Source organism: Mus caroli, chromosome 7, assembly GCF_900094665.2.
Source record: "Mus caroli chromosome 7, CAROLI_EIJ_v1.1, whole genome shotgun sequence".
NCBI classification, from domain to species: Eukaryota; Metazoa; Chordata; class Mammalia; order Rodentia; family Muridae; genus Mus; species Mus caroli.
Window position 1 is genome coordinate 123,628,429 of NC_034576.1, and position 14,960 is coordinate 123,643,388.

Sequence of the window (14,960 nt, forward strand, 5' to 3'; positions counted from 1 at the left end):
ACAGACACAGACAGACACAGACACAGACACAGACACAGACACAGACACAGACACAGACACAGACACAGACACAGACAGACACAGACACAGACAGAGACACACACACACACACACACACAGACTCAGAGAGACAGAGAGATTATAGAAACCAGAAACCCAAAGAAACACTTTAAAAGACTGAAGTGTACCTTTCTGTTGATATATCTCAAAGCAGAAACTGGTGGCTGACTGGTCTTCAATACTATAGATGCAGACTCCTCTCACCTCCAAGATAATTCAAGATAGCTGGACACATGTCTGCATTTCACTCCACAGAAAGAGGACAAGAAACAAAGACCACCCTAAAAAAGTAGAAGTGGGTCTATGGACACATAGTTTGGCTCACCAAAGCAAGGACCCTTACATTAGGGTCCTCAAAGTCAGGGGGAAAGGTTCCCCGTGAGCTTAGGGAAGGAAAGATGCAGGTGTGCCCTGAGCAGAAGCTGCTGGCACTGGCAAGCTGATGAGCTATCTGAAGTCCAGATTAGTGTCCGTTTGTTTTTCTGTGGTTGGTGCTGAATTGAAAGTGAGGAGAGATAAAGGTGAGCTATTGTGCACTGACCAAGTCCAGACTGTTGCAAGTGGGTCACTTGCAGAGACAATGGGTCAGAGTTCAGCTGTCACAATGGCTGACCTTCGTCCCTTCATACACCATGCTCTCGGGATCCAAAGATGGTTCAGGAGAAATCAGTTTCTTCTTTTTGAGGCTATAGCACCCTTTCTACTTCTATTTCAGGTTCTAGCATCCTTTCTATTCACAGCCTCCTCGTGGTGTGAATGGTACTCCTGAGGGTTGGACAGGATAGCAGCATTCCTTCCATCTGCATCTACTTTGGTAGAACTCAATCCCTTGGCCACATTGTGAGCTGCAGGGAGATGGGAACATGTAAGTATTCTGTCTTAGAATCAGAGGACAGAAGTATGGAGGGCCACCTTCCTGCCCCAGACACAGACTCTTCTCCACAGAGCACAGCTTTGGGTGTGTAGTGCTCTCTATGGCTCTGGGACTGCAGCATGTGAGCATGCTTCTCCACTCAAATGGAATGTGGGTCAGTCCTTGCTTCCCTCACACTGCCTCCACCAAAAGGCAGCATGAAGCAGACTAGAGAAAAGTGGGACTCCTGGAGCTCGGTGGGTTCAAGTTCAAATTCAAACGCTCTTCTTAGCTGTGTGGCTTTGGACAAATCATTTCTTTTCTGGAAGGATGTAATCATCAATAAATCAAGTCAGACCCTGTACTCAAGACAAGAGGTTTGCTGTGGAGATTAGGTGAGAAAAGTCTTGTTTGGCACATAGTAGGTTCTCGTTAGTTCTTGTTTATTTGCTCCCTGGCAGCAGAGCCTGCTAGATGCCTGCCAGCTCTGATGCCCTGCAGCTCTAAATGAACCAAGCTCGTAGCAATTTTCCTCCCCCTGTCTCTTGCCATGTACCTTGAATGACGCTGTCCTTACAAGCCAGGATCAAGTGGCTCAGTCGAAACTGATTCAGAATAAACCCAGCCTGAACATGTTGCTTTTATTTCTGGGGGCTGGGAGAATGAGCATAAATGCCTTGACACGCACTTATAAAACTCTTACTGCATTTTGCTACTGTACAAGAAACATGTAGATGTGCTCCATTGGACCAACCAGTATTCTTAACTGGTTGTTTTGCTGAGAGTGGTAGCTTGAATAAAGAATTCATCTCTCTTAAAAGGGACTCTTGATTGCCCAGTAACTTATATCTTGCTCAATTCATTGTTTGAGACACAAAGCACCTGGGCACTGCATTGTGAGATATCCCAAGAACCCTGCAGCAAGAGACATTTTTTTGGGGGGCCAACAAGTGTGGCTTTTACACTTACAACTTTTGGCCATCTCGGACTGCTGAGAAAGGCAGGGAATGCAATCCTTTGCTGAACACAGTTCATCCCAGGATATTGGTGCCTGGGAAGAAGGGAAAATGGCTGTTGGGAAGGCTGTTAACAGCCTCTGTTACCAGGAAACCCAACTGTTTGAAATTTGTTCCTGCTTATCAACATTTTTCCAACCAGTCTTCACCTGTGCTCCCCACACATGGTGCTATTTGAGACTTCCAGTTTGTCTCTCTCTCTTTTTCTTGAGTTTTGAAAGCAAGGGACCCCAATACCAACTTTTCTCTACCTTCTTCTCTGAGCCAGTAAATCGGACCTCAGAGGGAGTGGTAGGACAAAGGGAGACATCAACTGTCGTGTCTGCAGATCTCCCTGGTGTAAATGTTCCCACTGTGGTCAGTTTCTAGTGACCAGAACAACATGTCTGAGTGTATCGATAGAGGGAGTCGCACATAACCAACTCTCTGGAGTCAGAAGTAGCCAGCTTGGGTGCACCACTGCCTAACTGCTGCTCTCCCAGCTTCTCTGACTAGAGAACCCCTAAGAGGATAAATCCACAGTCAGTCGTATTATGTATTCAAGAACTCGGTGCCTAAATTAACCTGAGCCCTGGGATCTGGACCAAATGCATTTTCGTCTTTGAGTCAAATGCTACTCAGCTGGTGATGCAAGGAGTCACCTCTTCATAAAGCAATTCAACCAAGTTCAATTCCATTCTGTCAGCAAAAGAAAAGGAGAAATGATTTAAATGGCGCAGCAATTTTATCTTCCATTTTTGCAGATAAAATGTACGCATACAGCCGAGTAACGAGGAGAAGGAGCCCCGGGTCTTTTGTCCTCCTCTCCATATATGTGACTCTCGTGGAGAACAAGATGCTTCACTAACCAACTCTAATGTTGAGTATTACTTACCTTTATATTCCAGTGTGCCTAGCCAAAAGCCACCTACTGCATCAACCCAGCAAAAAGAAAGCTAGTGAATGGTAGGCCATTGCAACCATGGTTTGACTAGCTGTCCTCTCAAAAACTCCTTTTTGAAGCCTAATCCTCAATGCAAAATAGCAACAGGGGGAATCTTTAGTAGGCAAATAGGCTGTTGGGGCTCCATGGACACCCCTGTCATAGGGCTTAAGAGAGTGAGTTCTGTCACCCTTGTCCTTCTGTCCTTTATGTCATCCAGGGCCACAGCACTTGAACTTGCCATGGCATTGGCATTGGCCTTGGACTTTCTGGCAGCAGAACTGTGAGATGAACTTCTGTGGTTCACCAAGAACTCCTTCAGGGCATTTTGTTTCAGCATTGTGAATACATTAAAGCAGGGGCTGGAAGAGTAACTGTTGGATTGAGGGGATCTCTAGGGTGATTCGGTTGTGTCCCTTTGCTATCAAACCTCTTCACTTTGGAACCCAGTCTCAGAGGAAAAGCAGAAGGGAACAGAAGGACTTTTAGAAACTCCCTAATTCTTAAATCAGCCCCCTTCCCGCTTGATATGGGGCCACATAGTTTGCGTTCCCCTCTTCACTCAATACACTTAACAAAAATGTATGCATGTATGTGTCTGACATTTATTTTGTTTCCATGTGTCTCAGGGGCTGTAAGATGAATCTGCATGACTGACACGTGTGTCAGGCTGCTGTCTATCTGACTATACATGACTGATGACACCTGGCTAATTGGATCATGGCTGGTCTGCCTCAAACACTTTAGTGTGAAGCTTGGTTAACTGTACCACCTTATCTGATATTGATGGGCTTGCTATACTGCCCCCATGTGCCTCAGGACGGGCTCTGTTTTTTTTTTTTTTTTTTTTTAGACCTAGAAAGGGGGATGTAGCTCATCCCTTGACCACATACAGCTGGCTGTTTGACTATCAAAGACAAGCTAGGGTTTTGCAGCCCACTAAACACATATGACCCCTGTCCTAATAGAGCTCAGTTCTAGGTTTCTGCCAGTGGCTGTACAAACCTCTTCTGCCACTTTCTGAGCCCTGAGAACTCCTTAGAGAGGTTCTCTATGTCCAGAGTCCTTAGACCAGGGCACAGCACGGGGATTCTGGACAATATGATGATGTTTCCAAGAAAAAAAGCAGAGGTGAAGAGTTCAGGGCACAGAGGTATTTTTAGGAGTTCAACCATATCTTTGAATAATGAGATGTGAGTTTTTCTGGTTAAAGAGAATGAGGTCCTTTCACATAACTTCATATCATTTTTGCTTTGTAATAACTACAATCCTTATTCCTGGTTCCACAGAGGGAAGAAATTGAAGTCCAGAGACTTGCCTAATGTGATCCAGGTTCCATAGTGAGGACTCAAATCGACAACTTCTAGTGCTAAATCCCTTGTCTTTCTAAGGAAAGGATGCACACTACAATGTTAACATTCAAATGATCTTCTAAGGAGTTGCTACCAGCAAAGTTTGTTAGACCCTAGGCTAGAGAGTGGATACGGATACATACTATAATGTGCACAGGACTCATCGAATCTTCTCTGACATATCTAAGAAGTGGTGACAAGAATAAAACATCAGACACAGAGCCTGGCATTTTATTTGTGATGGCAAGGACAAGTTCAGGGCCACCTGTGATGGCAAGGACTAGGACAGGGCCACCTGTGATGGCAAGGACAAGCACAGGGTCATCTATGATGGCAAGGGTAAACACAGGGTCATCTGTGATGGCAAGGTCAAGCACAGGATCAGGGACAACCAAGCCTCGTACCGAATCCAAACTGACATCTGGGCAGTAGAGCTTCTAATTTGGGAGTCGACACAAAATCCCAAATGAAAGGTTCTGTAATTAAGAGGGTAAAACCTGAGAGTCAGGGTGCACACATATATACTCCCAGCACTCAGGAGGCCGAGACAGGAGAATCATAGGTTCTAGACCAGTTTGGAAGCTTGACAAGAGTTAGTCTTGAAGAGGAAGAGGAGGAGCAGGAGGAGGCACCACAGCAGCAGTGGGTGAAGGGGGGGGGGAGAGCACACTATAATCATGTCAAGAAACATTGTAATGAAAATCCTGTAATTGGCCTCCGACATAGCTTCGAGCTTCTGAATACGTTTTCGTTTTGGTTGTCTTTGGTGTCTGTTTTTAAAGACAAGGTTTCTCTTTGAAGCCTTGGTTGACCTGGAACTCTCTCTCTTTCTCTGTAGACCAGGCTGGCCTCAAAGTCATAGCAATCCACCTGCCTCTGCCTCCCAAGTGCTAGGATTTAAGGTTCGAGACACCACACCAGGAGCTTCTGAATACTTAAGGCAAAGGTAAAAGCTTACGGGAAGTGCATCTCATATGACCTCAAGGCATGGGTTCAAAGGACAGAGGACCAAGTTCCTGAGAGAGAGAGATTCTCCTGTGTGAGACACTCATTAAAATAATGTTCCTTTTGACAAGAACTGGGATAATCTGCATGTTAACCCATATACAATAATGAGGATCTAAATTCGATGCTTCTGTTGGATGCCCAGATGGCGTGGTATAACAACTACTAATTAGCGGCAGTCTGGATTGGTAGAGGGGAAAAAGACTATCTTTGCCCTCCTTGGGCCTAAGTCACCCATTATGATATTAGATTAACTGTGAGCAAATGATATGCCACTGATGCCACTAGTGACTTCATGTGAAAACGTATAGTTAATAACCAAAGATATTAAGGGACTAGAAACATGGCTCCGTGGTTAAGAGCACTGGCTGTTCTTCATGAGGACCAGAGTTCAAGTCCCAGCACCAACATGGCAGCTCACAACTGTCTGTAACTTCAGTTCCGGAGGATCCAACTGCGTCGTACAGACATACATGCTGTGAATCCACAGTATACGAGAGAGAGAGAGAGAGAGAGAGAGAGAGAGAGAGAGAGAGAGAGAGAGNAGAGAGAGAGAGAGAGAGAGAGGAAGAGAGAGAGAGAGAGAGATTTTTTAAAAATTAACCAAATTTCTATGGAGAGGACAGTGACTACAAAAGCTGCTGACAGAGCAAGTCTCCAAGGACAGTTCTCAGTTATTTAAAAACTCATCACTGGGCTCAGAAGGTGAAGGGGTTTGCTACCAAGAGACCTGAGCTTGATCCCCAGGACTCTAGTGAAAATAGAAGACCAACACTTGAAAGTTGTCCTCTGGCCTCCAAATCAGGCACACACACACACACACACACACACACTCCACACATTAGATAGATAGATAGATAGATAGATAGATAGATAGATAGATAGATAGAAGTGAAATTTTAATTTTTAAAAACTCTTGTTTCCAAATAGCACCACAGCCTCGCTCTGAAGATTCCGAGCCTAGGAAGCAATGCTAGGCCTCTGCTCCACACGGTGATGGCACAAACGCCTGCTGTACCTAGGTGATCTACCATACTTTTAATATCTTTTGCCAACCTGAGTTTAAAATACTGAGTGGCATGAAATTTCCAATGCCTCACTGTTTTGATCTATAAAAATGACACTCTCCCTTGTCTCTTCCTAAAACAAACATTTAGGAAATTAGAAGGCACAGTAAGCTATCGATGTGTCCTGTCTGACTTATTTAAGCAACGAGGATCTATTTAAAAGTCACACCATATGGATAAACACACTGATACAAAATGTTGCTTTTCTCCTTCCAGTGCATTAGAAAAAGACAATCATTAAATTTGCCATAATCTTTAACATCAGTTCCTCCGCATGTGTTTATTAGTACTTCGAGACGTTTGTGCAATGTATTTTCCCCTCTCTGTTCAAATTCCTGCATGGTGATGTTGAGGTAGGCAAGGTGTGAGCTCTGAGGTAACCAAGGGAAGAGCAGCTGAACCTTGTAGCTGTGTCCCCTGGAAGTCAGATGCCCCTTTATGGTTAAACCTCTTTAAAGCTGAAGTTAAATTGTTCCCCCACTGCATTACAAACTGAGGATCGTGCTAGCGAAAGGGCTACAACCCCAAAGACCCGATGCCATTGCTCACAGTGAGTCTCCGACACGCCTCCTCTTTCCAGGGCTTTCCTGGAGGATCATGGGAAGAATATGCTAAGAGGAAGCGCTGCTTCACCATGATTTGAGGAAGGGTCACTTTATCCCATGGGTATACCCTCTACCTCTTAAGTACCTATGAGAAATTATTTTAAATCTACAACATAGTGAGCCCTGGCTGCTCTCCACCTTTGAGGCAATTCACTCTAGCCTTTTCTCTGAAGCGTTTTCTTTGCTAAATAAACTTCAGCTTAAGCTGTTTCTATTTCTTGACTTAATTATTTCAGTCAAAAAGACAAGACTCCTGTGACAGTAGGACCATGAGAATTTTCTCCCAGTCCGTCCCGTCTCTATCCCCAGGACACTGGGACCACTGACCTCATGGTGATCAACTGTGGAAATGGAGCCGTACCTTTCTTGTTACCACAGTCTAAGAGCTTGCTTACACCCACAGCTTGCACTCACACACCAAACAAACATGAGGATCAAATGTGGGCTCCATTTCTTTGCCTTCACTGAGTTAAACTGCTCTGCCGTTTCAGTTACAAGTCCAGGCAGCAACCTATATAAACACCCAAGATTAGCATGGATTCGGATCGCTGCAAGTTGTGTAGCCGGCGAGGCATGGCTCTAAGGAAAATAATTTCAAGAATGTTTTAATATGGAGATTTTTAAAAGGGTTCAAATGTAAAATGACTCCTGACTGTTCTGAAGGGTTTTCTTGGCAAGAGAGGTTGTGACCCTTCTATAAAGCATATTTGGAAACCACCTTTATTATTTTTTTTTATCACAAATACTTAGCAATTAACCGTTTGGAGAAACTGACAACAAATGGTCCCCCAGAGAACCAAGTGAATGAACGTTTGGGGTGGAGTCATTTGATGTTTCCCATTTGGATGCCAAGAGTTCTCTGCCAGCTACAGGTTTTCGGTTTGAGCTTCATGCATATGTTGCCAATCCTACCTGGCACATTTAGCCAATGGGATTCATTGCTTCATGCTGCCTAGATCCTGTAAATGTAACTTTGACAGGCAATGGATGAAAGGAAAGTCTTCCCTGCAGTAGGATGTTTCCTGTTACTAAAAAAACTGGACCAAGTTTATAAAGAGCACATTCTCTTTTCGTGTCATTAAAAACAAAACCAATTTTCCAGGCTATACACTCAGATTCTCATGGTGAACTCGGTAAGATGAGAGCCAGAAAGGAGAATTAAAAGCCTTGGGTCAATACTAATAAGATAGTGTGACTCAATTTATAAATTATTTATATATGAAATCAAAATTTATATATAATACATCAATGGGCTGAAATGTTCTGTTCTATCTATTCTCTATGAAATGAACTGGAATAAAATCATGGCCAATAGTCAAATAATGACCTAAATCCTCTTGTCCCCAATGAAAAATATAAAGAAAGGAGACTCTGCCCTTCAGTTTGTAAAGATGAGATTTCAGGAAGTTTTAACTGGGCCAGTAACTTCAGTCATTCTGACATGGTTTCTGCAATTTGACATGTCCATACTATCCATGTAGTCATTACCTTAACTTTTATTTATTTTTTATGTGTGTATGCTTATCTGTATATGTGCAGTTATGTGCAGTTACCCCCAAAGACCAGTCTTCTCAAAGGGCATCCAGTCCCTCAGAGATGGAGTTGGAGGAGGTTGTGAGCTGGGACCTAAACTCAGATCCTCTGCAAGAACAGCAAGTGCTCTCAGCCACTCAGCATCTCTCCAGCCCCTTACTCTCTGTCCTCAAGCCATCATTTCTCTTATTCCTCAATATTTTAAAAATGAAACCTCCACCTTTTAATCATAAATGGAGACACCAGTTCCATCAACTCTAACTAAAACTCTTGCTATAGGATAATGCCTCCCCCCGTCAGAACACCACCTACCCCTTCTCCTCACAGACTCAACCTGTGTATGTGGCAGCACACAGTAGGTCCCTCTGCCCTGCCTGGGTGGGGCTCATTTATCAGAAAATCCTAGTCTTGTCTCAGTCTAGAGTCAGGCAAGGACCTGAGTAAGTGGGTGTGTGTTCCTAAGACACACACTTTACAGAGGGAAGGTTACCAGGGTCCTGGCTGAGGGACGGTGGGTAGGCATTAATAACTCTGATTCACAAAGTCAGAGCTCAGCCAGCCATCACAAGGGTGCAGCTGCAGTCTTTCTTCAGTTTTAGACTTATGTCTTTCCCCCCCCCCAATTAGCTCAAAATTCACATGGAAATGCAGAATTGTACTTTATCAGATCTCTCAAACTCCAAATTTATTCATTTTTATTATCTCTGAGACCAGAGCACTCAACTGAAAAGAATGCAAAGGAATATTCAGAGTTTTCAAGAGCAACAGGAGTGAGAGAATGAACACATTTCATTTGCAACGGAAGTGTCAGACTATTTTATACAATGAGTGCTGGGTAGCCCACCAGTGGCTGCCTGCATGCTGGAGAACTTCAAATTGGATACCTGCTTAGGTAATATAGCTGGTTGCCTAGCAGTTCAGCATGGCACCCACAGTCTCAGGATTGCAGGAAAGCTGGTAGGAGATGGCTGGAGAGCTGCTGGTTCAATTCACACTGGGGGGCTGAGGAAATGGCTCTGACAGCAGCAGTAGCAGCAACAGAGTAGATGCACTTACAACAAAGAGTGAAAGCCACCAAAAGCAGCATCCCATATCTCAAAACTTTTCATATGTGGGCCAGCACTGGAAGATGCTGCTCACTCTAGGAGACTCAGTTGTTTTCCCAGGAAATGCCCTCCTGGAGATCTGAGTCTCTCTCAATGCCAGATCAAGTCAAGTAGAAAACCAAGACAAAGCATTATGGGAAGGAAGAAGTCTTTTGACTCCTGGCTTGAGAGGATTTGGCTCACTGTGGCAGGGTCCCATGGCCCCATGGTGGAGACATTCAGCTCAGTGTGCTTCTTGGGGAGCAGGGAGGGGGGGCCCTCCCAGCTTCTCCTTTCCTGTTCATTCCACCCAGGCTGTCAGTCCATGGAGTGAGTCTAAAAACACCCTAAAAGGCACCGTCACCATTCTAAATCCAGTCAGGTTGGCAACGAAGATTAATTATTACACACAGCAAATATTCACATCTGGTGTAAAATGAGACCAACGTAATAACTAAAATCTTCTTACACACCGACAGTGGAATGAATGATTCTGATTTCAGATATGCTGGTTGTGGAAAAGACAATATAAACATTTATCTCTCTCTCTCTTTTTTTTTTTCTAGTGAGAATAGATCGCAGAGTTTACCCTTTATACTCTACTCCAAGAGTTAATTACAATAATTGACAATAATTGGGGCACTCAAAGCTGAGAGAAAAAGCGGAAAGGCTCTAGCAGTCCATCGTTTCCTCCAGGAACAAGATAATATATTCTTAAATGTTAAATCTGTACAACATTGACCCTGAAATACCACCAGGATGGCCTATGTCTGTCTGAGATAATGCAGAGAACTCTGAAAGCTTGGCACTCAACTCTCCATTATCTGAGAACTTGTTGAAATGAAGACCCCAGGCCCACACCAGTCCTGCTTAATCAGAACCTGAACTTAGTCATGTGGTGGTGGGAGAAGCCCCTTGTAGTTCCAAAATACTCCTGAGGAAAGCCAGTCTGCAGACAGACGCGGGTCTGTATCCCGTGTAGGCATGTCTAGTCACTGAATCTATGTATGCACCTCAGACTTCCTTATTAATATGTGTATCAACACCAGAGGCTAACCATATCTAGACCATATCTTTAGACCATATCTGAAGAGATTTGGTCACTCTGACAATCCAGGGGCAGGTTTGCCAGGTTTCCCTCTGTTAAATAAAATGAACTATTTCTAGAAGTAGTTAAACCTGTAAGTCTTTGATTATAAAAGGAATTGGTGCCCTTAAAAAAAGTAGATCTATCATCAAATAGGGCAAATGTTAACATGTGTTAAGTTTCTATAATGGGTACATGGATATCTGTTACATTATTTTCTACATGCTTGACATTTTGATATGAAAACATAAAAAAATATAAGGCAAAAGTAATGGATCTCCAATTAAGATAAGAAAAACTGCAGAGAATAAAAATCACTTGTAATTCCACTGCCCAGATATACCTCTGAGTATTTGAAGTCCTCTCCTTCTTTTTCCTGCTAAGAGGGGAATTTAAATTTGCATTTTTATTATCATCATTTAGCTCATGCTGTTAATTCTTTCTTCATAAATTCCAATTGATATGGTCTCAGAAATGAAGATGGAAATGGATAGGAAGAGAGAGACCCTCATCAGCATCCGACAGGGAAAGCAGCCAGCAGCACACTGAGGCTAAAGACATTTTTTAGACACTCACGTGGGTGGGGGTGGGGTGGTTATTTCTCTTGTTGTGATCAATGATCCAATAAGAAGCAGCTGAAGGGAGGAGGAGCTGATTTTGTCTCACAGTTTTAGGTCACAGGGTCCATCACCATAGGGAAGACACGGTGGCAGAAACATGTAGTAACTAGTTACATTTCATCTTCAGTCAAGGAGCAGAGCGAACAGGAAATGAGGCCCCAGGGCTCACCCCTATTAGACCCAATTCCTCCAGCAAAGCTCTACCTCTAAGACTTCACGACCTTCCAAAGGAGCACCATCAGCTCGGGACATATTGTTCAAACACATGAGATTGTGAGGACAGTCCCTACTACTGTGAAAAGACTTTATGACCACAGAAACTCTTGTAAAAAAAGAAACATTAATTGGGGGTGGATTACAGTTCAGAGGTTTAGTCCATTATCTTCATGTTGGGAAGCATGGTGACACACAAGCAGACATGGTACTGGAGAAGGAGCTGAGAATTCTACATCTGGATATGCAGGCAGCAGGAAGATAGAGTGAGACACACCAGGTCAGAGTTGAGCTTCTGGAACCACAAGGCTTGCCCACAATGACATGCCTCCTTTAATAAGGCCACATCTACTCCAGCAAGGCCACACCTCCTAATAGTGCCACTCCCTGTGAGCCTATGAGGACTATTTTCTTTCAAACCATCAGCTCCCTCACTCACAGTATGGGACCATGGTCAGCATCCACCCTGGCCCACAGGGGGTTGAGCATGCAACTCCCTCAGACAGCGTGTCAGGCCCAGACAAGGCATTTCTATAAGGAGCTTCTAATGAGGACACTTGGAGAAGGTCTGAGCCCTGGTAACATCTGCTGCAGGAATAAACCCAGAAAGGAAATTGCTTGGCCTGGCAGGAAACTTCTGTGGGCAATGCTGACTCTCTGGAAATGCACTTCCTACTCTTCACAGGCAACCAAAACCCTGATCCAAAAAAAGAAAATGACAAAAATACAAGTCTCCCATCACCTCAGTCCTAACACAGAAAGGTCCAGTAAGGCCAGTCCAATAAAGGCTGGCACAGTCTAATAAGGGCTGGCATAGTCTACACTTTTCCCCCCAATGTCTAGCTGTCTACTTGGTACTTTAAGAAGATGCTATGCTCAAAAAGGAGAAGACACTGTGCTAAAAGATCCTTCTGAAACACAAGCCAAGGAAAAAATTGTGTGTGTGGGGGGGGGGGTTGTTTGCTATTACTTCTAGCCTGTGTTTTCTTAAGGCTTGAAAATACACTACACTTATAAAAAAGAGAACAATTAAAAATATTGTGTGAAGTATGGTCAATGCAGGCTATAGAAAGGGACCATGTTGAAAGAAAGAAAAGGAAAGAAGAAAGAGAAAAGAAGGAAGCAAGCAAACAGGAAGGGAGGGAGGGAGGGAAGAGAGAGGGAAGGGGGAAAGAAAAGAGAGGAAGAGCAAAAATTATTTTGGGTCAAAACAAGACAGAGATTGTGTTTAAAAGGACTGGCTTTGTGTTTCAATAACCCAATTTTGGTCGCAGATTTCAAAGTTTGTTCCTGTCATCTTTTTAGCTATTTGTGTTTGATAGACATGGGCTCTCTGCCTCCTTTTCTTCAGCTCCCACCTCATAGACATCGATAGCATATTAGATGTGGTTTCTCAAGAAGTTGATGGTTGCATCTTTGTGTTTGTTTTGCTCCGAGGCCATCGTACATAACCCAGTCTGGACTTGAGTTCCCAACCCTCCACCCTCAGCCTCTCGAGCACTGAGATTACAGGCATGGCCAGCACACCCAGCTATAACATATTCTCTTTGCTGTGAAAAATATTCCCAAATATTTTCAAAAGCAACAGACGACTTCTGCTTTCCAGGGGGGAAGCCTACCCTGCCCACTTTACCTCCAGGGTGTAAGTCTCCCAGTGCTACTCAAAGGATAAAAGGCAAACTCTTCTGTGACCCTGGGGAACGGAGAACAATATTGGCAACGGACCTGAGGATAGAGAATTCTGGGAGGCTGCTAAGCGGACTGGAGTCAGACTGATGGAAACCCTGCACACTGCATCAGGGGGAGCAAGTCCCCTGAAAGATACGCTTCCAGGAAACAAGAAAGCACTGGAAAAAGGTGAGCTGCCAATACAGCCTTCAGAACAGCGAAGAAAGCTCTTCTAACAGGGTTTCTTTTTTAAGTATTTACATATATATTATATAGTGTGTGTGTGTGTGTGTGTGTGTGTGTGTGTGTGTGTGTACTAAAAGAACCTTCTGAAACACAAGCCAAGGAAAAGGGGCAGGAGGACCTGTTTGCTATTACTTCTAGCCTGTGTTTTCTTAAGGCTTGAAAATACACTACACTTTTAAAAAGAGAACAATTAAGAAATATTGTCCCAGGTATGGTCAACCCAGGCTACACACATATATATATACAATATATATAATATATATGTATGTGTATATATTATGTGTGTGGGGGGGATAGGTAGGTAGGTAGATGGATGGATGGATAGATAGATAGATAGATAGATAGATAGATAGATAGATACATGGATGGATGGATAGAGTCAGTCTTGGCTTCTCTGTATAATCAGAGGCAGTTGACAAAAGAGGCACAATAAGTATGCATGTGATCCTGTCTATGTTAACGCACCTCTGTGTACAAATGTGCATGTGTGCATGTGAGTGTGCATGCGTGTTTGTGTGTTGAGGTCTCAGCAGCAAAGATGTGGTGTTAGAGGGCTGTTCTTAGAGAGAGTTAGGAGTCGAGTTGTGACTATCTCACTATTCAGATGTGTACACACACATGTGTGAAAGAGTCTCTGTGTGTTGTTGGGCAGTGCAGGAAGGTGGATATCAGTCCAGAGTTAGAGTGTCTGGGTTTAAAGTAAGACTTGCCATTTCTTAGTTCTCTGGCCATAGCTAAGTTACCAGTAACCTCTCTGTGGCTAATGGTGTCTCCACCCCTGTGAGCTATGAAGAGGAAATGAGGACACTGAGATACAGCTTTTGCCAGGCATGTGCAAATCACTCAGCAAGTGTGAGCAACCCATACTACTGAACTGTGGCTATGTGTATATGAGCAGGCATAAGCAAATAACAACGTTACTCCCTCGACTCCAGCTTTGCTCTTCCTGTCTTTGAAAAACAACTATGTAGAAAGTCTGAGGAGAAGTTGAGAGAGGAATTCCCACCATCCCATACAAAGGAGGTCATAACCCAAAGCAGAATACACAGGCCCAACTCCAAAGCAGCTGTCTCTACTCCCCCAGGCTCCGTACACCCTCTCCAGACCAACAAGACTCCAAGGGACAATATTGCTCGTTAATAATTTCCATAATACTCACCATCAGCTACTAAGCCAGCAGCCTCCTCCACATAAGCAATAATAATTTATGGTTGTAGTTAATGGGCTGTTTTATAGGAACCCACAATTATAATTGGATGTCAAGTGTTGTGAATCTCAGCGGATGGAAAGCGACAACCACTGGGGCCTGGTGTTTAATTTTTTAATGTGATTATTAAATTTCCCATCTCCCTACTCCTGTATCTTTCCTCGGTATGACTCCCAGCTGTGGCTTCACTTTGTCAGCACTGTCTTCCCTGGCCCAGAATCTGGAAATTTACTTCATACACCAGATTCTGGCCCAATGGGCTTTTCACTGTGTGTAAGCATACAGCTAAGTCACTGGTCTGGATCCTGCAAATGTAGGGTGAGTACTGGGTGGAGAGATGGCAGCTCAGAAGGGACAGTGCTTGTCTTGCAAACAGAGAACCTCAGATTAATCAGCATAAACTGCCTACAAAGGCTGAGCT

At 43.8% G+C, this 14,960-nt stretch overlaps 1 protein-coding gene across 1 annotated transcript in view; it reads left to right on the forward strand.

Moving 5' to 3' along the window:
* Hs3st2 (heparan sulfate-glucosamine 3-sulfotransferase 2) overlaps nt 1-850 on the forward strand; it is a 109,452-nt gene extending 108,602 nt beyond the window's left edge. Inside the window, exon 3 of the transcript XR_003837115.1 lies at nt 776-850. The gene's annotated coding sequence lies outside the window, so the exon portion shown is untranslated. The remainder of the gene's footprint in view (nt 1-775) is intronic.
* The last annotated feature ends 14,110 nt before the right edge of the window (nt 851-14,960 follow it).